The sequence below is a fragment of the Cebidichthys violaceus genome, unplaced genomic scaffold (assembly GCF_023349555.1).
Source record: "Cebidichthys violaceus isolate CVI_PGR_0920_01 unplaced genomic scaffold, fCebVio1.0.p SCAF_9, whole genome shotgun sequence".
In the NCBI taxonomy this organism is placed as follows: domain Eukaryota; kingdom Metazoa; phylum Chordata; class Actinopteri; order Perciformes; family Stichaeidae; genus Cebidichthys; species Cebidichthys violaceus.
Genome location: NW_027176975.1, coordinates 2,296,355 through 2,321,298, shown reverse-complemented (window position 1 = coordinate 2,321,298; position 24,944 = coordinate 2,296,355). Strand labels below are relative to the sequence as shown.

Here is a 24,944-nt window from a genome sequence, read left to right as displayed (position 1 = left end):
CGGTAGACCCTGATTTGCATGTGGCTTCTGTAAACTAAGACGGATGAAATTAGATCTATTGGCTAAGTGTAAATGAAAGTGTCCTAATAAATGGGCCGTTAGCGACAACTGTACTAAAGTACATGTTCCCAGAACATGCGGTCCACCAAATGCACCAATGACAATGTGAACCTCCATAAATGACGACAAACCTAACGGACAAGTCACAATAACATTAAACATCACGCCTGAACAGGGACTTGAACCCTGGACCCTCAGATTAAAAGTCTGATGCTCTGCCGACTGAGCCATCCAGGCTTCGAAAATGGCATTCTTTCTAACGAAAGTGTGTTTGGGAGAAAACTATAAGAACTTTGTCCATTCCCTCAGATTCAGGACTGGAGGAGGGTTGACGCAAAGTTGAATGTAGCCTTGGACAATCACAGATGTTAAAGGGGAATCTGAAAATGCAAAGAACTAACCAAATTCACAACTCACTCATGGCCACAGGCAGACCTCCATGAGTGGATTTGGGAACGGTAGACCCTGATTTGCATGTGGCTTCTGTAAACTAAGACGGATGAAATTAGATTTATTGGCTAAGTGTAAATGAAAGTGTCCTAATAAATGTGAGGTTAACGACAACTGTGCTAAAGTACATGTTCCCAGAACATGCGGTCCACCAAATGCATTAATGGAAACATTCACAATGTGAACCTCCATGAATTAGGAAAGACCAAACACCTACATTACACTTGAAGCCTGAACAGGGACTTGAACCCTGGACCCTCAGATTAAGAGTCTGATGCTCTGCCGACTGAGCCATCCAGGCTTCGACAAAAGTATGCTTTCTAACTAAAGTGTGTTTGGGAGAAAGCCATAAGAACTTTGTCCATTACCTCAGATTCAGGACTGGAGGAGGGTTGACGCAAAGTTGAATGTAGCCTTGGACAATCACAGATGTTAAAGGTGAATGTGAAAGTGCAAAGAACTAACCAAATTCACAACTCACTCATGGCCACAGGCAGACCTCCATGAGTGGATTTGGGAACGGTAGACCCTGATTTGCATGTGGCTTCTGTAAACTAAGACGGATGAAATTAGATTTATTGGCTAAGTGTAAATGAAAGTGTCCTAATAAATGGGCCGTTAGCGACAACTGTACTAAAGTACATGTTCCCAGAACATGCGGTCCACCAAATGCACCAATGACAATGTGAACCTCCATAAATGACGACAAACCTAACGGACAAGTCACAATAACATTAAACATCACGCCTGAACAGGGACTTGAACCCTGGACCCTCAGATTAAAAGTCTGATGCTCTGCAGACTGAGCCATCCAGGCTTCGAAAATGGCATTCTTTCTAACGAAAGTGTGTTTGGGAGAAAACCATAAGAACTTTGTCCATTACCTCAGATTCAGGACTGGAGGAGGGTTGACGCAAAGTTGAATGTAGCCTTGGACAATCACAGATGTTAAAGGGGAATCTGAAAGTGCAAAGAACTAACCAAATTCACAACTCACTCATGGCCACAGGCAGACCTCCATGAGTGGATTTGGGAACGGTAGACCCTGATTTGCATGTGTCTTCTGTAAACGAAGACGGATGAAATTAGATTTATTGGCTAAGTTTAAATGAAAGTGTCCTAATAAATGGGACAATTGCGACAACTGTACTAAAGTAGATGTTCCCAGAACATGCGGTCCACCAAATGCATTAATGGCAACATTCACAATGTGAACCTCCATGAATTAGGAAAGACCAAATACACATGTCAAACCTACATTAAACTTGAAGCCTGAACAGGGACTTGAACCCTGGACCCTCAGATTAAGAGTCTGATGCTCTGCCAACTGAGCCATCCAGGCTTCGAAAAAAGTATTCTTTCTAACGAAAGTGTGTTTGGGAGAAAACCATAAGAACTTCGTCCATGACCTCAGATTATGGACTGGAGGAGAGTTGACACAAAGTTGAATGTAGCCTTGGACAATCACAGATGTTAAAGATGAATGTGAAAGTGCTAAGAACTAACCAAATTCACAACTCACTCATGGCCACAGGCAGACCTCCATGAGTGGATTTGGGAACGGTAATCCCTGATTTGCATGTGGCTTCTGTAAACTAAAACGGATGAAATTAGATTTATTGGCTAAGTTTAAATGAAAGTGTCCTAATAAATGGGACAATTGCGACAACTGTACTAAAATAGATGTTCCCAGAACACGCGGTCCACCAAATGCATTAATGGCAACATTCACAATGTGAACCTCCATGAATCAGGATAGACCAAATACACATGTCAAACCTACATTAAACTTGAAGCATGAACAGGGACTTGAACCCTGGACCCTCAGATTAAGAGTCTGATGCTCTGCCGACTGAGCCATCCAGGCTTCGAAAAAAGTATTCTTTCTAACTAAAGTGTGTTTGGGAGAAAGCCATAAGAACTTCGTCCATGACCTCAGATTCAGGACTGGAGGAGGGTTGACGCAAAGTTGAATGTAGCCTTGGACAATCACAGATGTTAAAGGTGAATGTGAAAGTGCAAAGAACTAACCAAATTCACAACTCACTCATGGCCACAGGCAGACCTCCATGAGTGGATTTGGGAACGGTAGACCCTGATTTGCATGTGGCTTCTGTAAACTAAGACGGATGAAATTAGATTTATTGGCTAAGTGTAAATGAAAGTGTCCTAATAAATGGGACGTTAGCGACAACTGTACTAAAGTACATGTTCCCAGAACATGCGGCCCACCAAATGCACCAATGACAATGTGAACCTCCATAAATGACGACAAACCTAACGGACAAGTCACAATAACATTAAACATCACGCCTGAACAGGGACTTGAACCCTGGACCCTCAGATTAAAAGTCTGATGCTCTGCCAACTGAGCCATCCAGGCTTCGAAAAAGACATTCTTTCTAACGAAAGTGTGTTTGGGAGAAAACCATAAGAACTTTGGTCATTACCTCAGGTTACGGACTGGAGGTGGGTTGACGCAAAGTTGAATGTAGCCTTGGACAATCACATATGTTAAAGGGGAATCTGAAAGTGCTAAGAACTAACCAAATTCACAACTCACTCATGGCCACAGGCAGACCTCCAAGAATGGATTTGGGAACGGTAGACCCTGATTTGCATGTGGCTTGTGTAAACCAAGACGGATGAAATTAGATTTATTGGCTAAGTGTAAATGAAAGTGTGCTAATAAATGTGCCGTTAGCGACAACTGTACTAAAGTACATGTTCCCAGAACATGCAGGCCACCAAACGCACTAATGGCAACAATCACAATGTGAACCTCCATGAATTAGGAAAGACCAAATACACATGTCAAATCTACATTAAACATCACGCCTGAACAGGTACTTGAACCCTGGACCCTCAGATTAAAAGTCTGATGCTCTGCCGACTGAGCCATCCAGGCTTCGAAAATGGAATTCTTTCTAACGAAAGTGTGTTTGGGAGAAAACCATAAGAACTTTGTCCATTCCCTCAGATTCAGGACTGGAGGAGGGTTGACGCAAAGTTGAATGTAGCCTTGGACAATCACAGATGTTAAAGGGGAATCTGAAAGTGCAGAGAACTAACCAAATTCACAACTCACTCATGGCCACAGGCAGACCTCCATGAGTGGATTTGGGAACGGTAGACCCTGATTTGCATGTGGCTTCTGTAAACTAAGACGATTGAAATTAGATTTGTTGGCTAAGTGTAAATGAAAGTGTCCGAATATATGGGACGTTAACGACAACTGTGCTAAAGTACATGTTCCCAGAACATGCGGTCCACCAAATGCATTAATGGAAACATTCACAATGTGAACCTCCATGAATTAGGAAAGACCAAATACACATGTCAAACCTACATTACACTTGAAGCCTGAACAGGGACTTGAACCCTGGACCCTCAGATTAAGAGTCTGATGCTCTGCCGACTGAGCCATCCAGGCTTTGAAAAAAGTATTCTTTCTAACTAAAGTGTGTTTGGGAGAAAGCCATAAGAACTTTGTCCATTACCTCAGATTCAGGACTGGAGGAGGGTTGACGCAAAGTTGAATGTAGCCTTGGACAATCACAGATGTTAAAGGTGAATGTGAAAGTGCAAAGAACTAACCAAATTCACAACTCACTCATGGCCACAGGTAGACCTCCATGAGTGGATTTGGGAACGGTAGACCCTGATTTGCATGTGGCTTCTGTAAACTAAGACGGATGAAATTAGATCTATTGGCTAAGTGTAAATGAAAGTGTCCTAATAAATGGGCCGTTAGCGACAACTGTACTAAAGTACATGTTCCCAGAACATGCGGTCCACCAAATGCACCAATGACAATGTGAACCTCCATAAATGACGACAAACCTAACGGACAAGTCACAATAACATTAAACATCACGCCTGAACAGGGACTTGAACCCTGGACCCTCAGATTAAAAGTCTGATGCTCTGCCGACTGAGCCATCCAGGCTTCGAAAATGGCATTCTTTCTAACGACAGTGTGTTTGGGAGAAAACTATAAGAACTTTGTCCATTCCCTCAGATTCAGGACTGGAGGAGGGTTGACGCAAAGTTGAATGTAGCCTTGGACAATCACAGATGTTAAAGGGGAATCTGAAAATGCAAAGAACTAACCAAATTCACAACTCACTCATGGCCACAGGCAGACCTCCATGAGTGGATTTGGGAACGGTAGACCCTGATTTGCATGTGGCTTCTGTAAACTAAGACGGATGAAATTAGATTTATTGGCTAAGTGTAAATGAAAGTGTCCTAATAAATGTGAGGTTAACGACAACTGTGCTAAAGTACATGTTCCCAGAACATGCGGTCCACCAAATGCATTAATGGCAACATTCACAATGTGAACCTCCATGAATTAGGAAAGACCAAACACCTACATTACACTTGAAGCCTGAACAGGGACTTGAACCCTGGACCCTCAGATTAAGAGTCTGATGCTCTGCCGACTGAGCCATCCAGGCTTCGACAAAAGTATGCTTTCTAACTAAAGTGTGTTTGGGAGAAAGCCATAAGAACTTTGTCCATTACCTCAGATTCAGGACTGGAGGAGGGTTGACGCAAAGTTGAATGTAGCCTTGGACAATCACAGATGTTAAAGGTGAATGTGAAAGTGCAAAGAACTAACCAAATTCACAACTCACTCATGGCCACAGGCAGACCTCCATGAGTGGATTTGGGAACGGTAGACCCTGATTTGCATGTGGCTTCTGTAAACTAAGACGGATGAAATTAGATTTATTGGCTAAGTGTAAATGAAAGTGTCCTAATAAATGGGCCGTTAGCGACAACTGTACTAAAGTACATGTTCCCAGAACATGCGGTCCACCAAATGCACCAATGACAATGTGAACCTCCATAAATGACGACAAACCTAACGGACAAGTCACAATAACATTAAACATCACGCCTGAACAGGGACTTGAACCCTGGACCCTCAGATTAAAAGTCTGATGCTCTGCAGACTGAGCCATCCAGGCTTCGAAAATGGCATTCTTTCTAACGAAAGTGTGTTTGGGAGAAAACCATAAGAACTTTGTCCATTACCTCAGATTCAGGACTGGAGGAGGGTTGACGCAAAGTTGAATGTAGCCTTGGACAATCACAGATGTTAAAGGGGAATCTGAAAGTGCAAAGAACTAACCAAATTCACAACTCACTCATGGCCACAGGCAGACCTCCATGAGTGGATTTGGGAATGGTAATCCCTGATTTGCATGTGTCTTCTGTAAACGAAGACGGATGAAATTAGATTTATTGGCTAAGTTTAAATGAAAGTGTCCTAATAAATGGGACAATTGCGACAACTGTACTAAAGTAGATGTTCCCAGAACATGCGGTCCACCAAATGCATTAATGGCAACATTCACAATGTGAACCTCCATGAATTAGGAAAGACCAAATACACATGTCAAACCTACATTAAACTTGAAGCCTGAACAGGGACTTGAACCCTGGACCCTCAGATTAAGAGTCTGATGCTCTGCCAACTGAGCCATCCAGGCTTCGAAAAAAGTATTCTTTCTAACGAAAGTGTGTTTGGGAGAAAACCATAAGAACTTCGTCCATGACCTCAGATTATGGACTGGAGGAGAGTTGACACAAAGTTGAATGTAGCCTTGGACAATCACAGATGTTAAAGATGAATGTGAAAGTGCTAAGAACTAACCAAATTCACAACTCACTCATGGCCACAGGCAGACCTCCATGAGTGGATTTGGGAACGGTAATCCCTGATTTGCATGTGGCTTCTGTAAACTAAAACGGATGAAATTAGATTTATTGGCTAAGTTTAAATGAAAGTGTCCTAATAAATGGGACAATTGCGACAACTGTACTAAAATAGATGTTCCCAGAACACGCGGTCCACCAAATGCATTAATGGCAACATTCACAATGTGAACCTCCATGAATCAGGATAGACCAAATACACATGTCAAACCTACATTAAACTTGAAGCATGAACAGGGACTTGAACCCTGGACCCTCAGATTAAGAGTCTGATGCTCTGCCGACTGAGCCATCCAGGCTTCGAAAAAAGTATTCTTTCTAACTAAAGTGTGTTTGGGAGAAAGCCATAAGAACTTCGTCCATGACCTCAGATTCAGGACTGGAGGAGGGTTGACGCAAAGTTGAATGTAGCCTTGGACAATCACAGATGTTAAAGGTGAATGTGAAAGTGCAAAGAACTAACCAAATTCACAACTCACTCATGGCCACAGGCAGACCTCCATGAGTGGATTTGGGAACGGTAGACCCTGATTTGCATGTGGCTTCTGTAAACTAAGACGGATGAAATTAGATTTATTGGCTAAGTGTAAATGAAAGTGTCCTAATAAATGGGACGTTAGCGACAACTGTACTAAAGTACATGTTCCCAGAACATGCGGCCCACCAAATGCACCAATGACAATGTGAACCTCCATAAATGACGACAAACCTAACGGACAAGTCACAATAACATTAAACATCACGCCTGAACAGGGACTTGAACCCTGGACCCTCAGATTAAAAGTCTGATGCTCTGCCAACTGAGCCATCCAGGCTTCGAAAAAGACATTCTTTCTAACGAAAGTGTGTTTGGGAGAAAACCATAAGAACTTTGGTCATTACCTCAGGTTACGGACTGGAGGTGGGTTGACGCAAAGTTGAATGTAGCCTTGGACAATCACATATGTTAAAGGGGAATCTGAAAGTGCTAAGAACTAACCAAATTCACAACTCACTCATGGCCACAGGCAGACCTCCAAGAATGGATTTGGGAACGGTAGACCCTGATTTGCATGTGGCTTGTGTAAACCAAGACGGATGAAATTAGATTTATTGGCTAAGTGTAAATGAAAGTGTGCTAATAAATGTGCCGTTAGCGACAACTGTACTAAAGTACATGTTCCCAGAACATGCAGGCCACCAAACGCACTAATGGCAACAATCACAATGTGAACCTCCATGAATTAGGAAAGACCAAATACACATGTCAAATCTACATTAAACATCACGCCTGAACAGGTACTTGAACCCTGGACCCTCAGATTAAAAGTCTGATGCTCTGCCGACTGAGCCATCCAGGCTTCGAAAATGGAATTCTTTCTAACGAAAGTGTGTTTGGGAGAAAACCATAAGAACTTTGTCCATTCCCTCAGATTCAGGACTGGAGGAGGGTTGACGCAAAGTTGAATGTAGCCTTGGACAATCACAGATGTTAAAGGGGAATCTGAAAGTGCAAAGAACTAACCAAATTCACAACTCACTCATGGCCACAGGCAGACCTCCATGAGTGGATTTGGGAACGGTAGACCCTGATTTGCATGTGGCTTCTGTAAACTAAGACGGATGAAATTAGATTTATTGGCTAAGTGTAAATGAAAGTGTGCTAATAAATGTGCCGTTAGCGACAACTGTACTAAAGTACATGTTCCCAGAACATGCGGTCCACCAAATGCACCAATGACAATGTGAACCTCCATAAATGACGACAAACATAACGGACAAGTCACAATAACATCACGCCTGAACAGGGACTTGAACCCTGGACCCTCAGATTAAAAGTCTGATGCTCTGCCGACTGAGCCATCCAGGCTTCGAAAATGGCATTCTTTCTAACCAAAGTGTTTTTGGGAGAAAACCATAAGAACTTTGTCCATTACCTCAGATTCTGGACTGGAGGAGGGTTGACGCAAAGTTGAATGTAGCCTTGGACAATCACAGATGTTAAAGGGGAATCTGAAAGTGCAGAGAACTAACCAAATTCACAACTCACTCATGGCCACAGGCAGACCTCCATGAGTGGATTTGGGAACGGTAGACCCTGATTTGCATGTGGCTTCTGTAAACTAAGACGATTGAAATTAGATTTGTTGGCTAAGTGTAAATGAAAGTGTCCGAATATATGGGACGTTAACGACAACTGTGCTAAAGTACATGTTCCCAGAACATGCGGTCCACCAAATGCATTAATGGAAACATTCACAATGTGAACCTCCATGAATTAGGAAAGACCAAATACACATGTCAAACCTACATTACACTTGAAGCCTGAACAGGGACTTGAACCCTGGACCCTCAGATTAAGAGTCTGATGCTCTGCCGACTGAGCCATCCAGGCTTTGAAAAAAGTATTCTTTCTAACTAAAGTGTGTTTGGGAGAAAACCATAAGAACTTTGTCCATTACCTCAGATTCAGGACTGGAGGAGGGTTGACGCAAAGTTGAATGTAGCCTTGGACAATCACAGATGTTAAAGGTGAATGTGAAAGTGCAAAGAACTAACCAAATTCACAACTCACTCATGGCCACAGGTAGACCTCCATGAGTGGATTTGGGAACGGTAGACCCTGATTTGCATGTGGCTTCTGTAAACTAAGACGGATGAAATTAGATCTATTGGCTAAGTGTAAATGAAAGTGTCCTAATAAATGGGCCGTTAGCGACAACTGTACTAAAGTACATGTTCCCAGAACATGCGGTCCACCAAATGCACCAATGACAATGTGAACCTCCATAAATGACAACAAACCTAACGGACAAGTCACAATAACATTAAACATCACACCTGAACAGGGACTTGAACCCTGGACCCTCAGATTAAAAGTCTGATGCTCTGCCGACTGAGCCATCCAGGCTTCGAAAATGGCATTCTTTCTAACGAAAGTGTGTTTGGGAGAAAACTATAAGAACTTTGTCCATTCCCTCAGATTCAGGACTGGAGGAGGGTTGACGCAAAGTTGAATGTAGCCTTGGACAATCACAGATGTTAAAGGGGAATCTGAAAATGCAAAGAACTAACCAAATTCACAACTCACTCATGGCCACAGGCAGACCTCCATGAGTGGATTTGGGAACGGTAGACCCTGATTTGCATGTGGCTTCTGTAAACTAAGACGGATGAAATTAGATTTATTGGCTAAGTGTAAATGAAAGTGTCCTAATAAATGTGAGGTTAACGACAACTGTGCTAAAGTACATGTTCCCAGAACATGCGGTCCACCAAATGCATTAATGGCAACATTCACAATGTGAACCTCCATGAATTAGGAAAGACCAAATACCTACATTACACTTGAAGCCTGAACAGGGACTTGAACCCTGGACCCTCAGATTAAGAGTCTGATGCTCTGCCGACTGAGCCATCCAGGCTTCGACAAAAGTATGCTTTCTAACTAAAGTGTGTTTGGGAGAAAGCCATAAGAACTTTGTCCATTACCTCAGATTCAGGACTGGAGGAGGGTTGACGCAAAGTTGAATGTAGCCTTGGACAATCACAGATGTTAAAGGTGAATGTGAAAGTGCAAAGAACTAACCAAATTCACAACTCACTCATGGCCACAGGCAGACCTCCATGAGTGGATTTGGGAACGGTAGACCCTGATTTGCATGTGGCTTCTGTAAACTAAGACGGATGAAATTAGATTTATTGGCTAAGTGTAAATGAAAGTGTCCTAATAAATGGGCCGTTAGCGACAACTGTACTAAAGTACATGTTCCCAGAACATGCGGTCCACCAAATGCACCAATGACAATGTGAACCTCCATAAATGACGACAAACCTAACGGACAAGTCACAATAACATTAAACATCACGCCTGAACAGGGACTTGAACCCTGGACCCTCAGATTAAAAGTCTGATGCTCTGCAGACTGAGCCATCCAGGCTTCGAAAATGGCATTCTTTCTAACGAAAGTGTGTTTGGGAGAAAACCATAAGAACTTTGTCCATTACCTCAGATTCAGGACTGGAGGAGGGTTGACGCAAAGTTGAATGTAGCCTTGGACAATCACAGATGTTAAAGGGGAATCTGAAAGTGCAAAGAACTAACCAAATTCACAACTCACTCATGGCCACAGGCAGACCTCCATGAGTGGATTTGGGAATGGTAATCCCTGATTTGCATGTGTCTTCTGTAAACGAAGACGGATGAAATTAGATTTATTGGCTAAGTTTAAATGAAAGTGTCCTAATAAATGGGACAATTGCGACAACTGTACTAAAGTAGATGTTCCCAGAACATGCGGTCCACCAAATGCATTAATGGCAACATTCACAATGTGAACCTCCATGAATTAGGATAGACCAAATACACATGTCAAACCTACATTAAACTTGTAGCCTGTACAGGGACTTGAAGCCTGGACCCTCAGATTAAGAGTCTGATGCTCTGCCAACTGAGCCATCCAGGCTTCGAAAAAAGTATTCTTTCTAACGAAAGTGTGTTTGGGAGAAAACCATAAGAACTTCGTCCATGACCTCAGATTATGGACTGGAGGAGAGTTGACACAAAGTTGAATGTAGCCTTGGACAATCACAGATGTTAAAGATGAATGTGAAAGTGCTAAGAACTAACCAAATTCACAACTCACTCATGGCCACAGGCAGACCTCCATGAGTGGATTTGGGAACGGTAATCCCTGATTTGCATGTGGCTTCTGTAAACTAAAACGGATGAAATTAGATTTATTGGCTAAGTTTAAATGAAAGTGTCCTAATAAATGGGACAATTGCGACAACTGTACTAAAATACATGTTCCCAGAACACGCGGTCCACCAAATGCATTAATGGCAACATTCACAATGTGAACCTCCATGAATCAGGATAGACCAAATACACATGTCAAACCTACATTAAACTTGAAGCCTGAACAGGGACTTGAACCCTGGACCCTCAGATTAAGAGTCTGATGCTCTGCCGACTGAGCCATCCAGGCTTCGAAAAAAGTATTCTTTCTAACTAAAGTGTGTTTGGGAGAAAGCCATAAGAACTTCGTCCATGACCTCAGATTCAGGACTGGAGGAGGGTTGACGCAAAGTTGAATGTAGCCTTGGACAATCACAGATGTTAAAGGTGAATGTGAAAGTGCAAAGAACTAACCAAATTCACAACTCACTCATGGCCACAGGCAGACCTCCATGAGTGGATTTGGGAACGGTAGACCCTGATTTGCATGTGGCTTCTGTAAACTAAGACGGATGAAATTAGATTTATTGGCTAAGTGTAAATGAAAGTGTCCTAATAAATGGGCCGTTAGCGACAACTGTACTAAAGTACATGTTCCCAGAACATGCGGTCCACCAAATGCACCAATGACAATGTGAACCTCCATAAATGACGACAAACCTAACGGACAAGTCACAATAACATTAAACATCACACCTGAACAGGGACTTGAACCCTGGACCCTCAGCTTAAAAGTCTGATGCTCTGCCGACTGAGCCATCCAGGCTTCGAAAATGGCATTCTTTCTAACGAAAGTGTTTTTGGGAGAAAACCATAAGAACTTTGTCCATGACCTCAGATTCAGGACTGGAGGAGGGTTGACGCAAAGTTGAATGTAGCCTTGGACAATCACAGATGTTAAAGGGGAATCTGAAAGTGCAAAGAACTAACCAAATTCACAACTCACTCATGGCCACAGGCAGACCTCCATGAGTGGATTTGGGAATGGTAATCCCTGATTTGCATGTGGCTTCTGTAAACTAAGACGGATGAAATTAGATTTATTGGCTAAGTTTAAATGAAAGTGTCCTAATAAATGGGACAATTGCGACAACTGTACTAAAGTAGATGTTCCCAGAACATGCGGTCCACCAAATGCATTAATGGCAACATTCACAATGTGAACCTCCATGAATTAGGATAGACCAAATACACATGTCAAACCTACATTAAACTTGAAGCCTGTACAGGGACTTGAACCCTGGACCCTCAGATTAAGAGTCTGATGCTCTGCCAACTGAGCCATCCAGGCTTCGAAAAAAGTATTCTTTCTAACGAAAGTGTGTTTGGGAGAAAACCATAAGAACTTCGTCCATGACCTCAGATTATGGACTGGAGGAGAGTTGACACAAAGTTGAATGTAGCCTTGGACAATCACAGATGTTAAAGATGAATGTGAAAGTGCTAAGAACTAACCAAATTCACAACTCACTCATGGCCACAGGCAGACCTCCATGAGTGGATTTGGGAACGGTAATCCTTGATTTGCATGTGGCTTCTGTAAACTAAAACGGATGAAATTAGATTTATTGGCTAAGTTTAAATGAAAGTGTCCTAATAAATGGGACAATTGCGACAACTGTACTAAAATAGATGTTCCCAGAACACGCGGTCCACCAAATGCATTAATGGCAACATTCACAATGTGAACCTCCATGAATCAGGATAGACCAAATACACATGTCAAACCTACATTAAACTTGAAGCCTGGACCCTCAGATTAAGAGTCTGATGCTCTGCCAACTGAGCCATCCAGGCTTTGAGAAAGGTATTCTTTCTAACTAAAGTGTGTTTGGGAGAAAACCATAAGAACTTTGGTCATTAACTCAGGTTACGGACTGGAGGAGGGTTGACGCAAAGTTGAATGTAGCCTTGGACAATCACAGATGTTAAAGGTGAATGTGAAAGTGCAAAGAACAAACCAAATTCACAACTCACTCATGGCCACAGGCAGACCTTCATGAGTGGATTTGGGAACGGTAGACCCTGATTTGCATGTGGCTTCTGTAAACTAAGACGGATGAAATTAGATCTATTGGCTAAGTGTAAATGAAAGTGTCCTAATAAATGGGCCGTTAGCGACAACTGTACTAAAGTACATGTTCCCAGAACATGCGGTCCACCAAATGCACCAATGACAATGTGAACCTCCATAAAATGACAACAAACCTAACGGACCAGTCACATTAACATTAAACATCACGCCTGAACAGGGACTTGAACCCTGGACCCTCAGATTAAAAGTCTGATGCTCTGCCGACTGAGCCATCCAGGCTTCGAAAAAGGCATTCTTTCTAACGAAAGTGTGTTTGGGAGAAAACCATAAGAACTTTGTCCATTACCTCAGATTCTGGACTGGAGGAGGGTTGACGCAAAGTTGAATGTAGCCTTGGACAATCACAGATGTTAAAGGGGAATCTGAAAGTGCAAAGAACTAACCAAATTCACAACTCACTCATGGCCACAGGCAGACCTCCATGAGTGGATTTGGGAACGGTAGACCCTGATTGGCATGTGGCTTCTGTCAACTAAGACGGATGAAATTAGATTTATTGGCTAAGTGTAAATGAAAGTGTCCTAATAAATGGGCCGTTAGCGATAACTGTACTAAAGTACATGTTCCCAGAACATGCGGTCCACCAAATGCACCAATGACAATGTGAACCTCCATAAATGACGACAAACCTAACGGACAAGTCACAATAACATTAAACATCACGCCTGAACAGGGACTTGAACCCTGCACCCTCAGATTAAAAGTCTGATGCTCTGCCGACTGAGCCATCCAGGCTTCGAAAATGGCATTCTTTCTAACGAAAGTGTTTTTGGGAGAAAACCATAAGAACTTTGTCCATTACCTCAGATTCAGGACTGGAGGAGGGTTGACGCAAAGTTGAATGTAGCCTTGGACAATCACAGATGTTAAAGGGGAATCTGAAAGTGCAAAGAACTAACCAAATTCACAACTCACTCATGGCCACAGGCAGACCTCCATGAGTGGATTTGGGAATGGTAATCCCTGATTTGCATGTGGCTTCTGTAAACTAAGACGGATGAAATTAGATTTATTGGCTAAGTTTAAATGAAAGTGTCCTAATAAATGGGACAATTGCGACAACTGTACTAAAGTAGATGTTCCCAGAACATGCGGTCCACCAAATGCATTAATGGCAACATTCACAATGTGAACCTCCATGAATTAGGATAGACCAAATACACATGTCAAACCTACATTAAACTTGAAGCCTGTACAGGGACTTGAACCCTGGACCCTCAGATTAAGAGTCTGATGCTCTGCCAACTGAGCCATCCAGGCTTCGAAAAAAGTATTCTTTCTAACGAAAGTGTGTTTGGGAGAAAACCATAAGAACTTCGTCCATGACCTCAGATTATGGACTGGAGGAGAGTTGACACAAAGTTGAATGTAGCCTTGGACAATCACAGATGTTAAAGATGAATGTGAAAGTGCTAAGAACTAACCAAATTCACAACTCACTCATGGCCACAGGCAGACCTCCATGAGTGGATTTGGGAACGGTAATCCTTGATTTGCATGTGGCTTCTGTAAACTAAAACGGATGAAATTAGATTTATTGGCTAAGTTTAAATGAAAGTGTCCTAATAAATGGGACAATTGCGACAACTGTACTAAAATAGATGTTCCCAGAACACGCGGTCCACCAAATGCATTAATGGCAACATTCACAATGTGAACCTCCATGAATCAGGATAGACCAAATACACATGTCAAACCTACATTAAACTTGAAGCCTGAACAGGGACTTGAACCCTGGACCCTCAGATTAAGAGTCTGATGCTCTGCCAACTGAGCCATCCAGGCTTTGAGAAAGGTATTCTTTCTAACTAAAGTGTGTTTGGGAGAAAACCATAAGAACTTTGGTCATTAACTCAGGTTACGGACTGGAGGAGGGTTGACGCAAAGTTGAATGTAGCCTTGGACAATCACAGATGTTAAAGGGGAATCTGAAAGTGCAAAGAACTAACCAAATTCACAACTCACTCATGGCCACAGGCAGACCTCCATGAGTGGATTTGGGAACGGTAGACCCTGATTTGCATGTGGCTTCTGTAAACTAAGACGGATGAAATTAGATTTATTGGCTAAATGTAAATGAAAGTGTCCTAATAAATGGGCCGTTAGCGATAACTGTACTAAAGTACATGTTCCCAGAACATGCGGTCCACCAAATGCACCAATGACAATGTGAACCTCCATAAATGACGACAAACCTAACGGACAAGTCACAATAACATTAAACATCACACCTGAACAGGGACTTGAACCCTGCACCCTCAGATTAAAAGTCTGATGCTCTGCCGACTGAGCCAACCAGGCTTCGAAAATGGCATTCTTTCTAACGACAGTGTTTTTGGGAGAAAACCATAAGAACTTTGTCCATTACCTCAGATTCAGGACTGGAGGAGGGTTGACGCAAAGTTGAATGTAGCCTTGGACAATCACAGATGTTAAAGGTGAATGTGAAAGTGCAAAGAACTAACCAAATTCACAACTCACTCATGGCCACAGGCAGACCTCCATGAGTGGATTTGGGAACGGTAGACCCTGATTGGCATGTGGCTTCTGTCAACTAAGACGGATGAAATTAGATTTATTGGCTAAGTGTAAATGAAAGTGTCCTAATAAATGGGCCGTTAGCGACAACTGTACTAAAGTACATGTTCCCAGAACATGCGGTCCACCAAATGCACCAATGACAATGTGAACCTCCATAAATGACGAAAAACCTAACGGACAAGTCACAATAACATTAAACATCACGCCTGAACAGGGACTTGAACCCTGGACCCTCAGATTAAAAGTCTGATGCTCTGCCGACTGAGCCATCCAGGCTTCGAAAATGGCATTCTTTCTAACGAAAGTGTTTTTGGGAGAAAACCATAAGAACTTTGTCCATTACCTCAGATTCAGGACTGGAGGAGGGTTGACGCAAAGTTGAATGTAGCCTTGGACAATCACAGATGTTAAAGGGGAATCTGAAAGTGCAAAGAACTAACCAAATTCACAACTCACTCATGGCCACAGGCAGACCTCCATGAGTGGATTTGGGAATGGTAATCCCTGATTTGCATGTGGCTTCTGTAAACTAAGACGGATGAAATTAGATTTATTGGCTAAGTTTAAATGAAAGTGTCCTAATAAATGGGACAATTGCGACAACTGTACTAAAGTAGATGTTCCCAGAACATGCGGTCCACCAAATGCATTAATGGCAACATTCACAATGTGAACCTCCATGAATTAGGATAGACCAAATACACATGTCAAACCTACATTAAACGTGAAGCCTGTACAGGGACTTGAACCCTGGACCCTCAGATTAAGAGTCTGATGCTCTGCCAACTGAGCCATCCAGGCTTTGAAAAAAGTATTCTTTCTAACGAAAGTGTGTTTGGGAGAAAACCATAAGAACTTCGTCCATGACCTCAGATTATGGACTGGAGGAGAGTTGACACAAAGTTGAATGTAGCCTTGGACAATCACAGATGTTAAAGATGAATGTGAAAGTGCTAAGAACTAACCAAATTCACAACTCACTCATGGCCACAGGCAGACCTCCATGAGTGGATTTGGGAACGGTAATCCTTGATTTGCATGTGGCTTCTGTAAACTAAAACGGATGAAATTAGATTTATTGGCTAAGTTTAAATGAAAGTGTCCTAGTAAATGGGACAATTGCGACAACTGTACTAAAATAGATGTTCCCAGAACACACGGTCCACCAAATGCATTAATGGCAACATTCACAATGTGAACCTCCATGAATCAGGATAGACCAAATACACATGTCAAACCTACATTAAACTTGAAGCCTGAACAGGGACTTGAACCCTGGACCCCCAGATTAAGAGTCTGATGCTCTGCCAACTGAGCCATCCAGGCTTTGAGAAAGGTATTCTTTCTAACTAAAGTGTGTTTGGGAGAAAACCATAAGAACTTTGTCCGTTACCTCAGATTCTGGACTGGAGGAGGGTTGACGCAAAGTTGAATGTAGCCTTGGACAATCACAGATGTTAAAGGGGAATCTGAAAGTGCAAAGAACTAACCAAATTCACAACTCACTCATGGCCACAGGCAGACCTCCATGAGTGGATTTGGGAACGGTAGACCCTGATTTGCATGTGGCTTCTGTAAACTAAGACGGATGAAATTAGATTTATTGGCTAAATGTAAATGAAAGTATCCTAATAAATGGGCCGTTAGCGATAACTGTACTAAAGTACATGTTCCCAGAACATGCGGTCCACCAAATGCACCAATGACAATGTGAACCTCCATAAATGACGACAAACCTAACGGACAAGTCACAATAACATTAAACATCACGCCTGAACAGGGACTTGAACCCTCCACCCTCAGATTAAAAGTCTGATGCTCTGCCGACTGAGCCATCCAGGCTTCGAAAATGGCATTCTTTCTAACGACAGTGTTTTTGGGAGAAAACCATAAGAACTTTGTCCATTACCTCAGATTCAGGACTGGAGGAGGGTTGACGCAAAGTTGAATGTAGCCTTGGACAATCACAGATGTTAAAGGGGAATCTGAAAGTGCAAAGAACTAACCAAATTCACAACTCACTCATGGCCACAGGCAGACCTCCATGAGTGGATTTTGGAACGGTTGACCCTGATTCGCATGTGGCTTGTGTAAACCAAGACGGATGAAATTTGATTTGTTGGCTAAGTGTAAATGAAAGTGTCTGAATATATAGGACGTTAACGACAACTGTGCTAAAGTACATGTTCCCAGAACATGCGGTCCACCAAATGCATTAACGGCAACATTCACAATGTGAACCTCCATGAATTAGGAAAGACCAAATACACATGTCAAACCTACATTACACTTGAAGCCTGAACAGGGACTTGAACCCTGGACCCTCAGATTAAGAGTCTGATGGTCTGCCAACTGAGCCATCCAGGCTTCGAAAACGGCATTCTTTCTAGAAAGTTGAGAAATTGTTTTGAAGGACTTCCTACAAACAATGAATCCAGTAACATGTCTGCCAACTGGATACAGACACATGGTAAGATTAAACAGGTTGATAATGTAGAGGCTTACAAATGCTGCTGTTGCAGTAGTAGTGGAGTATTTTGTCAAATGCCTGCTCCTTAACATACAAAGCATTGCTGACCTTTCTTTCACAATATCATGTAACAGGCAACGGAACCAGTGAAAGACAGTTGCTGTCAGAAGTTGGATTCGAATCCACGCCGTCAATGGAGACTGCGACCTTGGACCGCTCGGCCATCCTGACTGGAAACAACCCTAAATTCAATGGAATTTATCATAGATATCACAATATATGACATTGAAAAAATCATGAGACCTGATGCAAGATGGCCACCCCAGTCCCAGGACTGCCATCGTACTTTTAGTTAGATGCGGAAAGGTTGCAGTTTGACCTTTACTGTAGCTTAAAGTCAGGTTCCACAGAGATTCGAACTCAGATCACTGGATTCAGAGTCCAGAGTGTTAACCATTACACCATGGAACCACTATGCCCCAGAGAAATACACAGTTTTGGTAGACAGTTTCTTATTTGGCATCCGCTAGTATGCTATCTGTGCAGGGAATAGGACAAAGAAGGCATACACTGGTACCAATGACAAGCAAGCTAACAAGACACAGCAACCGCTTCAGGCTAACTTAAGAATTTTAGTAAGCTCAGCAGAGGATTTGGGAAATGGCAAGTCGAGAAATTGTTTTGAAGGACTTCCTACAAAAAATGAATCCAGTAACATGTCTGCCAACTGTATACAGACACATGGTAAGATTACACAGGTTGATAATGTGGAGGCTTACAAATGCTGCAGTTGCAGTAGTAGTGGAGGTTTTTGTCAAATGCCTGCTCCTTAACATACAAAGCATTGCTGAGCTGACCTTTCTTTCACAATATCATGTAACAGGTAACGGAATCAGTTGCTGTCAGAAGTTGGATTCGAACGCACGCCTCCAGTGGAGACTGCGACCTTAACACAGCGCCTTCGACCGCTCGGCCATCCTGACTGGAAACAACCCTAAATTCAATGGAATTTATCATAGATATCATAATATATGACATTGAAAACATCATGAGACCTGATGCAAGATGGCCGCCCCAGTCCCAGGACAACCATCGTACTTTTAGTTAGATGCGGAAAGGTTGCAGTTTGACCTTTACTCGAGCTTAAAGTCAGGTTCTACTGAGATTTCTACTCAGATCATTGGATTCAGAGTCGAGAGTGCTAACCATTACACCATGGAACCACTATGCCCCAGAGAAATACACAGTTTTGGTAGACAGTTTTGTATTTGGCATCCGCTAGTATGCTATCTGTGCAGGGAATAGGACAAAGAAGGCATACACTGGTACCAATGACAAGGAAGCTAACAAGACACAGCAACCGCTTCAGGCTAACTTAAGAATTTTAGTAAGCTCAGCAGAGGATTTGGGAAATGGCAAGTTGAGAAATTGTTTTGAAGGACTTCCTACAAACAATGAATCCAGTAACATGTCTGCCAACTGTATACAGACACATGGTAAGATTACACAGGTTGATAATGTAGAGGCTTACAAATGCTGCAGTTGCAGTAGTAGCAGACTATTTTGTCAAATGCCTGCTCCTTAACATACAAAGCATTGCTGACCTTTCTTTCACAATATCAAGTAACAGAACCAGGGAAAAACAGTTGCTGTCAGAAGTGGGATTCGAACCCACGCCTCCAGTGGAGACTGCGACCTGAACGCAGCTCCTTGGACCGCTCGGCCATCCTGACTGGAAACAACTCTAAATTCAATGGAATTTATCATAGATATCATAATATATGACATTGAAAACATCATGAGACTTGAAGCAAGATGGCCGCACTAGTCCCATGACTGCCATCGTACTTTTAGTTAGATGCGGAAAGGTTGCAGTTTGACCTCTACTCTAGCTTAAAGTCAGGTTCCACTGAGATTTGAACTCAGATCACTGGATTCAGAGTCCAGAGTGCTAACCATTACACCATGGAACCACTATGCCCCAGAAAAATACACAGTTTTGGTAGACAGTTTCCTATTTGGCATCCGCTAGTATGCTATCTGTGCAGGGAATAGGACAAAGAAGGCATACACTGGTATCAATGACAAGGAAGCTAACAAGACACAGCAACCGCTTCAGGCTAACTTAAGAATTTTAGTAAGCTCAGCAGAGGATTTGGGAAATGGCAAGAAGAGAAATTGTTTTGAAGGACTTCCTACAAACAATGAATCCAATAACATGTCTGCCAACTGTATACAGACACATGGTAAGATTACACAGGTTGATAATGTAGAGTCTTACAAATGCTGCTGTTGCAGTGGAGTATTTTGTCAAATGCCTGCTCCTTAACATACAAAGCATTGCTGACCTTTTTTTCCACAATGTCATGTAACAGGCAACGAAACCAGTGAAAGACAGTTGCTGTCAGAAGTGGGATTCGAACCCACGCCTCCAGTGGAGACTGCGACCTGAACGCAGCGCCTTGGACCGCTCGGCCATCCTGACTGGAAACAACTCTAAATTCAATGGAATTTATCATAGATATCATAATATATGACATTGAAAACATCATGAGACTTGAAGCAAGATGGCCGCACCAGTCCCAGGACTGCCATCGTACTTTTAGTTAGATGCGGAAAGGTTGCAGTTTGACCTTTACTCAAGCTTAAAGTCAGGTTCCACTGAGATTTCTACTCAGACACTGGATTCAGATTCCAGCGTGCTAACCATTACACCATGGAACCACTATGCCCCAGAGAAATACACAGTTTTGGTAGACAGTTTCCTATTTGGCATCCGCTAGTATGCTATCTGTGCAGGGAATAGGACAAAGAAGGCATACACTGGTACCAATGACAAGGAAGCTAACAAGACACTGCAACCGCTTCAGGCTAACTTAAGAATTTTAGTAAGCTCAGCAGAGGATTTGGGAAATGGCAAGGACTTCCTACAAACAATGAATGAATGAATCCAGTAACATGTCTGCCAACTGTATACAGACACATGGTAAGATTACACAGGTTGATAATGTAGAGGCTTACAAATGCTGCAGTTGCAGTAGTAGCAGACTATTTTGTCAAATGCCTGCTCCTTAACATACAAAGCATTGCTGACCTTTTTTTCACAATATCAAGTAACAGGCAACGGAACCAGTGAAAGACAGTTGCTGTCAGAAGTGGGATTCGAACCCACGCCTCCAGTGGAGACTGCAACCTGAACGCAGCGGCTTGAACCGCTCGGCCATCCTGACTGGAAACCACTCTAAATTCAATGGAATTTATCATAGATATCATAACATATGACTTTGAAAACAACATGAGACCTGAAGCAAGATGGCCGCACTAGTCCCATGACTGCCATCGTACTTTTAGTTAGATGCGGAAAGGTTGCAGTTTGACCTCTTCTCTAGCTTAAAGTCAGGTTCCACTGAGATTTGAACTCAGATCACTGAATTCAGAGTCCAGAGTGCTAACCATTACACCATGGAACCACTATGCCCCAGAGAAATACACAGTTTTGGTAGACAGTTTCCTATTTGGCATCCGCTAGTATGCTATCTGTGCAGGGAATAGGACAAAGAAGGCATACACTGGTATCAATGACAAGGAAGCTAACAAGACACAGCAACCGCTTCAGGCTAACTTAAGAATTTTAGTAAGCTCAGCAGAGGATTTGGGAAATGGCAAGAAGAGAAATTGTTTTGAAGGAATTCCTACAAACAATGAATCCAATAACATGTCTGCCAACTGTATACAGACACATGGTAAGATTACACAGGTTCATAATGTAGAGGCTTACAAATGCTGCTGTTGCAGTAGTAGTGGAGTATTTTGTCAAATGCCTGCTCCTTAACATACAAAGCATTGCTGACCTTTTTTTCCACAATGTCATGTAACAGGCAACGGAACCAGTGAAAGACAGTTGCTGTCAGAAGTGGGATTCGAACCCACGCCTCCAGTGGAGACTGCAACCTGAACGCAGCGCCTTGGACTGCTCGGCCATCCTGACTGGAAACAACTCTTAATTCAATGGAATTTATCATAGATATCATAACATATGACTTTGAAAACAACATGAGACCTGAAGCAAGATGGCCGCACTAGTCCCATGACTGCCATCGTACTTTTAGTTAGATGCGGAAAGGTTGCAGTTTGACCTCTACTCTAGCTTAGAGTCACGTTCCACTGAGATTTGAACTCAGATCACTGGATTCAGAGTCCAGAGTGCTAACCATTACACCATGGAACCACTATGCCCCAGAGAAATACACAGTTTTGGTAGACAGTTTCCTATTTGGCATCCGCTAGTATGCTATCTGTGCAGGGAATAGGACAAAGAAGGCATACACTGGTATCAATGACAAGGAAGCTAACAAGACACAGCAACCGCTTCAGGCTAACTTAAGAATTTTAGTAAGCTCAGCAGAGGATTTGGGAAATGGCAGGAAGAGAAATTGTTTTGAAGGACTTCCTACAAACAATGAATCCAATAACATGTCTGCCAACTGTATACAGACACATGGTAAGATTACACAGGTTGATAATGTAGAGGCTTACAAATGCTGCTGTTGCAGTAGTAGTGGAGTATTTTGTCAAATGCCTGCTCCTTAACATACAAAGCATTGCTGACCTTTTTTTCCACAATGTCATGTAACAGGCAACGGAACCAGTGAAAGACAGTTGCTGTCAGAAGTGGGATTCGAACCCACGCCTCCAGTGGAGACTGCAACCTGAACGCAGCGCCTTGGACTGCTCGGCCATCCTGACTGGAAACAACTCTAAATTCAATGGAATTTATCATAGATATCATAACATATGACTTTGAAAACAACATGAGACTTGAAGCAAGATGGCCGCACCTTTCCCAGGACAGCCATCGTACTTTTAGTTAGATGCGGAAAGGTTGCAGTTTGACCTTTACTCTAGCTTAAAGTCAGGTTCCACTGAGATTTCTACTCAGACACTGGATTCAGAGTCCAGAGTGCTAACCATTACACCATGGAACCACTATGCCCCAGAGAAATACACAGTTTTGGTAGACAGTTTCGTATTTGGCATCCGCTAGTATGCTATCTGTGCAGGGAATAGGACAAAGAAGGCATACACTGGTACCAATGACAAGGAAGCTAACAAGACACAGCAACCGCTTCAGGCTAACTTAAGAATTTTAATAAGCTCAGCAGAGGATTTGGGAAATGGCAAGTTGAGAAATTGTTTTGAAGGACTTCCTACAAACAATGAATCCAATAACATGTCTGCCAACTGTATACAGACACATGGTAAGATTACACAGGTTGATAATGTAGAGGCTTACAAATGCTGCAGTTGCAGTAGTAGTGGAGTATTTTGTCAAATGCCTGCTCCTTAACATACAAAGCATTGCTGACCTTTTTTTCCACAATGTCATGTAACAGGCAACGGAACCAGTGAAAGACAGTTGCTGTCAGAAGTGGGATTCGAACCCACGCCTCCAGTGGAGACTGCGACCTGAACGCAGCGCCTTGGACCGCTCGGCCATCCTGACTGGAAACAACTCTAAATTCAATGGAATTTATCATAGATATCATAACATATGACTTTGAAAACAACATGAGACCTGAAGCAAGATGGCCGCACTAGTCCCATGACTGCCATCGTACTTTTAGTTAGATGCGGAAAGGTTGCAGTTTGACCTCTACTCTAGCTTAAAGTCAGGTTCCACTGAGATTTGAACTCAGATCACTGGATTCAGAGTCCAGAGTGCTAACCATTACACCATGGAACCACTATGCCCCAGAGAAATACACAGTTTTGGTAGACAGTTTCCTATTTGGCATCCGCTAGTATGCTATCTGTGCAGGGAATAGGACAAAGAAGGCATACACTGGTATCAATGACAAGGAAGCTAACAAGACACAGCAACCGCTTCAGGCTAACTTAAGAATTTTAGTAAGCTCAGCAGAGGATTTGGGAAATGGCAAGAAGAGAAATTGTTTTGAAGGACTTCCTACAAACAATGAATCCAATAACATGTCTGCCAACTGTATACAGACACATGGTAAGATTACACAGGTTGATAATGTAGAGGCTTACAAATGCTGCTGTTGCAGTAGTAGTGGAGTATTTTGTCAAATGCCTGCTCCTTAACATACAAAGCATTGCTGACCTTTTTTTCCACAATGTCATGTAACAGGCAACAGAACCAGTGATAGACAGTTGCTGTCAGAAGTGGGATTCGAACCCACGCCTCCAGTGGAGACTGCGACCTGAACGCAGCGCCTTGGACCGCTCGGCCATCCTGACTGGAAACAACTCTAAATTCAATGGAATTTATCATAGATATCATAATATATGACATTGAAAACATCATGAGACTTGAAGCAAGATGGCCGCACCAGTCCCAGGACTGCCATCGTACTTTTAGTTAGATGCGGAAAGGTTGCAGTTTGACCTTTACTCTGGCTTAAAGTCAGGTTCCACTGAGATTTCTACTTAGACACTGGATTCAGAGTCCAGAGTGCTAACCATTACACCATGGAACCACTATGCCCCAGAGAAATACACAGTTTTGGTAGACAGTTTCGTATTTGGCATCCGCTAGTATGCTATCTGTGCAGGGAATAGGACAAAGAAGGCATACACTGGTACCAATGACAAGGACACTAACAAGACACAGCAACCGCTTCAGGCTAACTTAAGAATTTTAGTAAGCTCAGCAGAGGATTTGGGAAATGGCAAGTCGAGAAATTCTTTTGAAGGACTTCCTACAAACAATGAATCCATTAACATGTCTGCCAACTGTATACAGACACATGGTAAGATTACACAGGTTGATAATGTAGAGGCTTACAAATGCTGCAGTTGCAGTAGTAGCAGACTATTTTGTCAAATGCCTGCTCCTTAACATACAAAGCATTGCT

General features: G+C 42.6%; 43 non-coding genes across 43 annotated transcripts; all 43 read right to left on the bottom strand.

Annotated features, from left to right (window-relative positions):
- Positions 1-224: 224 nt before the first annotated feature.
- On the bottom strand, positions 225-297 carry trnak-uuu (transfer RNA lysine (anticodon UUU)). Its single transcript has one exon. It is a non-coding gene; the product is annotated as a tRNA-Lys (tRNA).
- Positions 298-738: 441 nt separating this feature from the next.
- Positions 739-811, bottom strand: trnak-cuu (transfer RNA lysine (anticodon CUU)). Its single transcript has one exon. It is a non-coding gene; the product is annotated as a tRNA-Lys (tRNA).
- Positions 812-1,254: 443 nt separating this feature from the next.
- On the bottom strand, positions 1,255-1,327 carry trnak-uuu (transfer RNA lysine (anticodon UUU)). The gene has a single exon. It is a non-coding gene; the product is annotated as a tRNA-Lys (tRNA).
- Positions 1,328-1,779: 452 nt separating this feature from the next.
- trnak-cuu (transfer RNA lysine (anticodon CUU)) lies at positions 1,780-1,852 on the bottom strand. Its single transcript has one exon. It is a non-coding gene; the product is annotated as a tRNA-Lys (tRNA).
- Positions 1,853-2,304: 452 nt separating this feature from the next.
- trnak-cuu (transfer RNA lysine (anticodon CUU)) lies at positions 2,305-2,377 on the bottom strand. The gene has a single exon. It is a non-coding gene; the product is annotated as a tRNA-Lys (tRNA).
- A 443-nt stretch (positions 2,378-2,820) lies between these two features.
- On the bottom strand, positions 2,821-2,893 carry trnak-uuu (transfer RNA lysine (anticodon UUU)). Its single transcript has one exon. It is a non-coding gene; the product is annotated as a tRNA-Lys (tRNA).
- A 452-nt stretch (positions 2,894-3,345) lies between these two features.
- On the bottom strand, positions 3,346-3,418 carry trnak-uuu (transfer RNA lysine (anticodon UUU)). Its single transcript has one exon. It is a non-coding gene; the product is annotated as a tRNA-Lys (tRNA).
- Positions 3,419-3,870: 452 nt separating this feature from the next.
- On the bottom strand, positions 3,871-3,943 carry trnak-cuu (transfer RNA lysine (anticodon CUU)). The gene has a single exon. It is a non-coding gene; the product is annotated as a tRNA-Lys (tRNA).
- A 443-nt stretch (positions 3,944-4,386) lies between these two features.
- Positions 4,387-4,459, bottom strand: trnak-uuu (transfer RNA lysine (anticodon UUU)). The gene has a single exon. It is a non-coding gene; the product is annotated as a tRNA-Lys (tRNA).
- Positions 4,460-4,900: 441 nt separating this feature from the next.
- trnak-cuu (transfer RNA lysine (anticodon CUU)) lies at positions 4,901-4,973 on the bottom strand. The gene has a single exon. It is a non-coding gene; the product is annotated as a tRNA-Lys (tRNA).
- A 443-nt stretch (positions 4,974-5,416) lies between these two features.
- trnak-uuu (transfer RNA lysine (anticodon UUU)) lies at positions 5,417-5,489 on the bottom strand. The gene has a single exon. It is a non-coding gene; the product is annotated as a tRNA-Lys (tRNA).
- A 452-nt stretch (positions 5,490-5,941) lies between these two features.
- trnak-cuu (transfer RNA lysine (anticodon CUU)) lies at positions 5,942-6,014 on the bottom strand. The gene has a single exon. It is a non-coding gene; the product is annotated as a tRNA-Lys (tRNA).
- Positions 6,015-6,466: 452 nt separating this feature from the next.
- On the bottom strand, positions 6,467-6,539 carry trnak-cuu (transfer RNA lysine (anticodon CUU)). The gene has a single exon. It is a non-coding gene; the product is annotated as a tRNA-Lys (tRNA).
- Positions 6,540-6,982: 443 nt separating this feature from the next.
- trnak-uuu (transfer RNA lysine (anticodon UUU)) lies at positions 6,983-7,055 on the bottom strand. Its single transcript has one exon. It is a non-coding gene; the product is annotated as a tRNA-Lys (tRNA).
- Positions 7,056-7,507: 452 nt separating this feature from the next.
- On the bottom strand, positions 7,508-7,580 carry trnak-uuu (transfer RNA lysine (anticodon UUU)). Its single transcript has one exon. It is a non-coding gene; the product is annotated as a tRNA-Lys (tRNA).
- Positions 7,581-8,016: 436 nt separating this feature from the next.
- trnak-uuu (transfer RNA lysine (anticodon UUU)) lies at positions 8,017-8,089 on the bottom strand. Its single transcript has one exon. It is a non-coding gene; the product is annotated as a tRNA-Lys (tRNA).
- A 452-nt stretch (positions 8,090-8,541) lies between these two features.
- On the bottom strand, positions 8,542-8,614 carry trnak-cuu (transfer RNA lysine (anticodon CUU)). Its single transcript has one exon. It is a non-coding gene; the product is annotated as a tRNA-Lys (tRNA).
- A 443-nt stretch (positions 8,615-9,057) lies between these two features.
- On the bottom strand, positions 9,058-9,130 carry trnak-uuu (transfer RNA lysine (anticodon UUU)). The gene has a single exon. It is a non-coding gene; the product is annotated as a tRNA-Lys (tRNA).
- Positions 9,131-9,571: 441 nt separating this feature from the next.
- trnak-cuu (transfer RNA lysine (anticodon CUU)) lies at positions 9,572-9,644 on the bottom strand. The gene has a single exon. It is a non-coding gene; the product is annotated as a tRNA-Lys (tRNA).
- A 443-nt stretch (positions 9,645-10,087) lies between these two features.
- Positions 10,088-10,160, bottom strand: trnak-uuu (transfer RNA lysine (anticodon UUU)). The gene has a single exon. It is a non-coding gene; the product is annotated as a tRNA-Lys (tRNA).
- Positions 10,161-10,612: 452 nt separating this feature from the next.
- trnak-cuu (transfer RNA lysine (anticodon CUU)) lies at positions 10,613-10,685 on the bottom strand. Its single transcript has one exon. It is a non-coding gene; the product is annotated as a tRNA-Lys (tRNA).
- A 452-nt stretch (positions 10,686-11,137) lies between these two features.
- trnak-cuu (transfer RNA lysine (anticodon CUU)) lies at positions 11,138-11,210 on the bottom strand. Its single transcript has one exon. It is a non-coding gene; the product is annotated as a tRNA-Lys (tRNA).
- A 443-nt stretch (positions 11,211-11,653) lies between these two features.
- Positions 11,654-11,726, bottom strand: trnak-uuu (transfer RNA lysine (anticodon UUU)). The gene has a single exon. It is a non-coding gene; the product is annotated as a tRNA-Lys (tRNA).
- Positions 11,727-12,178: 452 nt separating this feature from the next.
- trnak-cuu (transfer RNA lysine (anticodon CUU)) lies at positions 12,179-12,251 on the bottom strand. The gene has a single exon. It is a non-coding gene; the product is annotated as a tRNA-Lys (tRNA).
- A 950-nt stretch (positions 12,252-13,201) lies between these two features.
- On the bottom strand, positions 13,202-13,274 carry trnak-uuu (transfer RNA lysine (anticodon UUU)). Its single transcript has one exon. It is a non-coding gene; the product is annotated as a tRNA-Lys (tRNA).
- Positions 13,275-13,717: 443 nt separating this feature from the next.
- On the bottom strand, positions 13,718-13,790 carry trnak-uuu (transfer RNA lysine (anticodon UUU)). Its single transcript has one exon. It is a non-coding gene; the product is annotated as a tRNA-Lys (tRNA).
- Positions 13,791-14,242: 452 nt separating this feature from the next.
- trnak-cuu (transfer RNA lysine (anticodon CUU)) lies at positions 14,243-14,315 on the bottom strand. The gene has a single exon. It is a non-coding gene; the product is annotated as a tRNA-Lys (tRNA).
- Positions 14,316-14,767: 452 nt separating this feature from the next.
- Positions 14,768-14,840, bottom strand: trnak-cuu (transfer RNA lysine (anticodon CUU)). The gene has a single exon. It is a non-coding gene; the product is annotated as a tRNA-Lys (tRNA).
- A 443-nt stretch (positions 14,841-15,283) lies between these two features.
- On the bottom strand, positions 15,284-15,356 carry trnak-uuu (transfer RNA lysine (anticodon UUU)). Its single transcript has one exon. It is a non-coding gene; the product is annotated as a tRNA-Lys (tRNA).
- Positions 15,357-15,799: 443 nt separating this feature from the next.
- Positions 15,800-15,872, bottom strand: trnak-uuu (transfer RNA lysine (anticodon UUU)). Its single transcript has one exon. It is a non-coding gene; the product is annotated as a tRNA-Lys (tRNA).
- Positions 15,873-16,324: 452 nt separating this feature from the next.
- Positions 16,325-16,397, bottom strand: trnak-cuu (transfer RNA lysine (anticodon CUU)). Its single transcript has one exon. It is a non-coding gene; the product is annotated as a tRNA-Lys (tRNA).
- A 452-nt stretch (positions 16,398-16,849) lies between these two features.
- On the bottom strand, positions 16,850-16,922 carry trnak-cuu (transfer RNA lysine (anticodon CUU)). The gene has a single exon. It is a non-coding gene; the product is annotated as a tRNA-Lys (tRNA).
- A 443-nt stretch (positions 16,923-17,365) lies between these two features.
- On the bottom strand, positions 17,366-17,438 carry trnak-uuu (transfer RNA lysine (anticodon UUU)). The gene has a single exon. It is a non-coding gene; the product is annotated as a tRNA-Lys (tRNA).
- A 452-nt stretch (positions 17,439-17,890) lies between these two features.
- Positions 17,891-17,963, bottom strand: trnak-cuu (transfer RNA lysine (anticodon CUU)). The gene has a single exon. It is a non-coding gene; the product is annotated as a tRNA-Lys (tRNA).
- A 502-nt stretch (positions 17,964-18,465) lies between these two features.
- On the bottom strand, positions 18,466-18,537 carry trnaq-cug (transfer RNA glutamine (anticodon CUG)). Its single transcript has one exon. It is a non-coding gene; the product is annotated as a tRNA-Gln (tRNA).
- Positions 18,538-18,966: 429 nt separating this feature from the next.
- trnal-aag (transfer RNA leucine (anticodon AAG)) lies at positions 18,967-19,049 on the bottom strand. Its single transcript has one exon. It is a non-coding gene; the product is annotated as a tRNA-Leu (tRNA).
- Positions 19,050-19,967: 918 nt separating this feature from the next.
- trnaq-cug (transfer RNA glutamine (anticodon CUG)) lies at positions 19,968-20,039 on the bottom strand. Its single transcript has one exon. It is a non-coding gene; the product is annotated as a tRNA-Gln (tRNA).
- A 429-nt stretch (positions 20,040-20,468) lies between these two features.
- trnal-cag (transfer RNA leucine (anticodon CAG)) lies at positions 20,469-20,551 on the bottom strand. The gene has a single exon. It is a non-coding gene; the product is annotated as a tRNA-Leu (tRNA).
- A 913-nt stretch (positions 20,552-21,464) lies between these two features.
- Positions 21,465-21,536, bottom strand: trnaq-cug (transfer RNA glutamine (anticodon CUG)). Its single transcript has one exon. It is a non-coding gene; the product is annotated as a tRNA-Gln (tRNA).
- A 686-nt stretch (positions 21,537-22,222) lies between these two features.
- Positions 22,223-22,294, bottom strand: trnaq-cug (transfer RNA glutamine (anticodon CUG)). Its single transcript has one exon. It is a non-coding gene; the product is annotated as a tRNA-Gln (tRNA).
- A 1,192-nt stretch (positions 22,295-23,486) lies between these two features.
- On the bottom strand, positions 23,487-23,569 carry trnal-cag (transfer RNA leucine (anticodon CAG)). Its single transcript has one exon. It is a non-coding gene; the product is annotated as a tRNA-Leu (tRNA).
- A 168-nt stretch (positions 23,570-23,737) lies between these two features.
- trnaq-cug (transfer RNA glutamine (anticodon CUG)) lies at positions 23,738-23,809 on the bottom strand. The gene has a single exon. It is a non-coding gene; the product is annotated as a tRNA-Gln (tRNA).
- Positions 23,810-24,244: 435 nt separating this feature from the next.
- trnal-cag (transfer RNA leucine (anticodon CAG)) lies at positions 24,245-24,327 on the bottom strand. Its single transcript has one exon. It is a non-coding gene; the product is annotated as a tRNA-Leu (tRNA).
- Between the last annotated feature and the right edge of the window lie 617 nt (positions 24,328-24,944).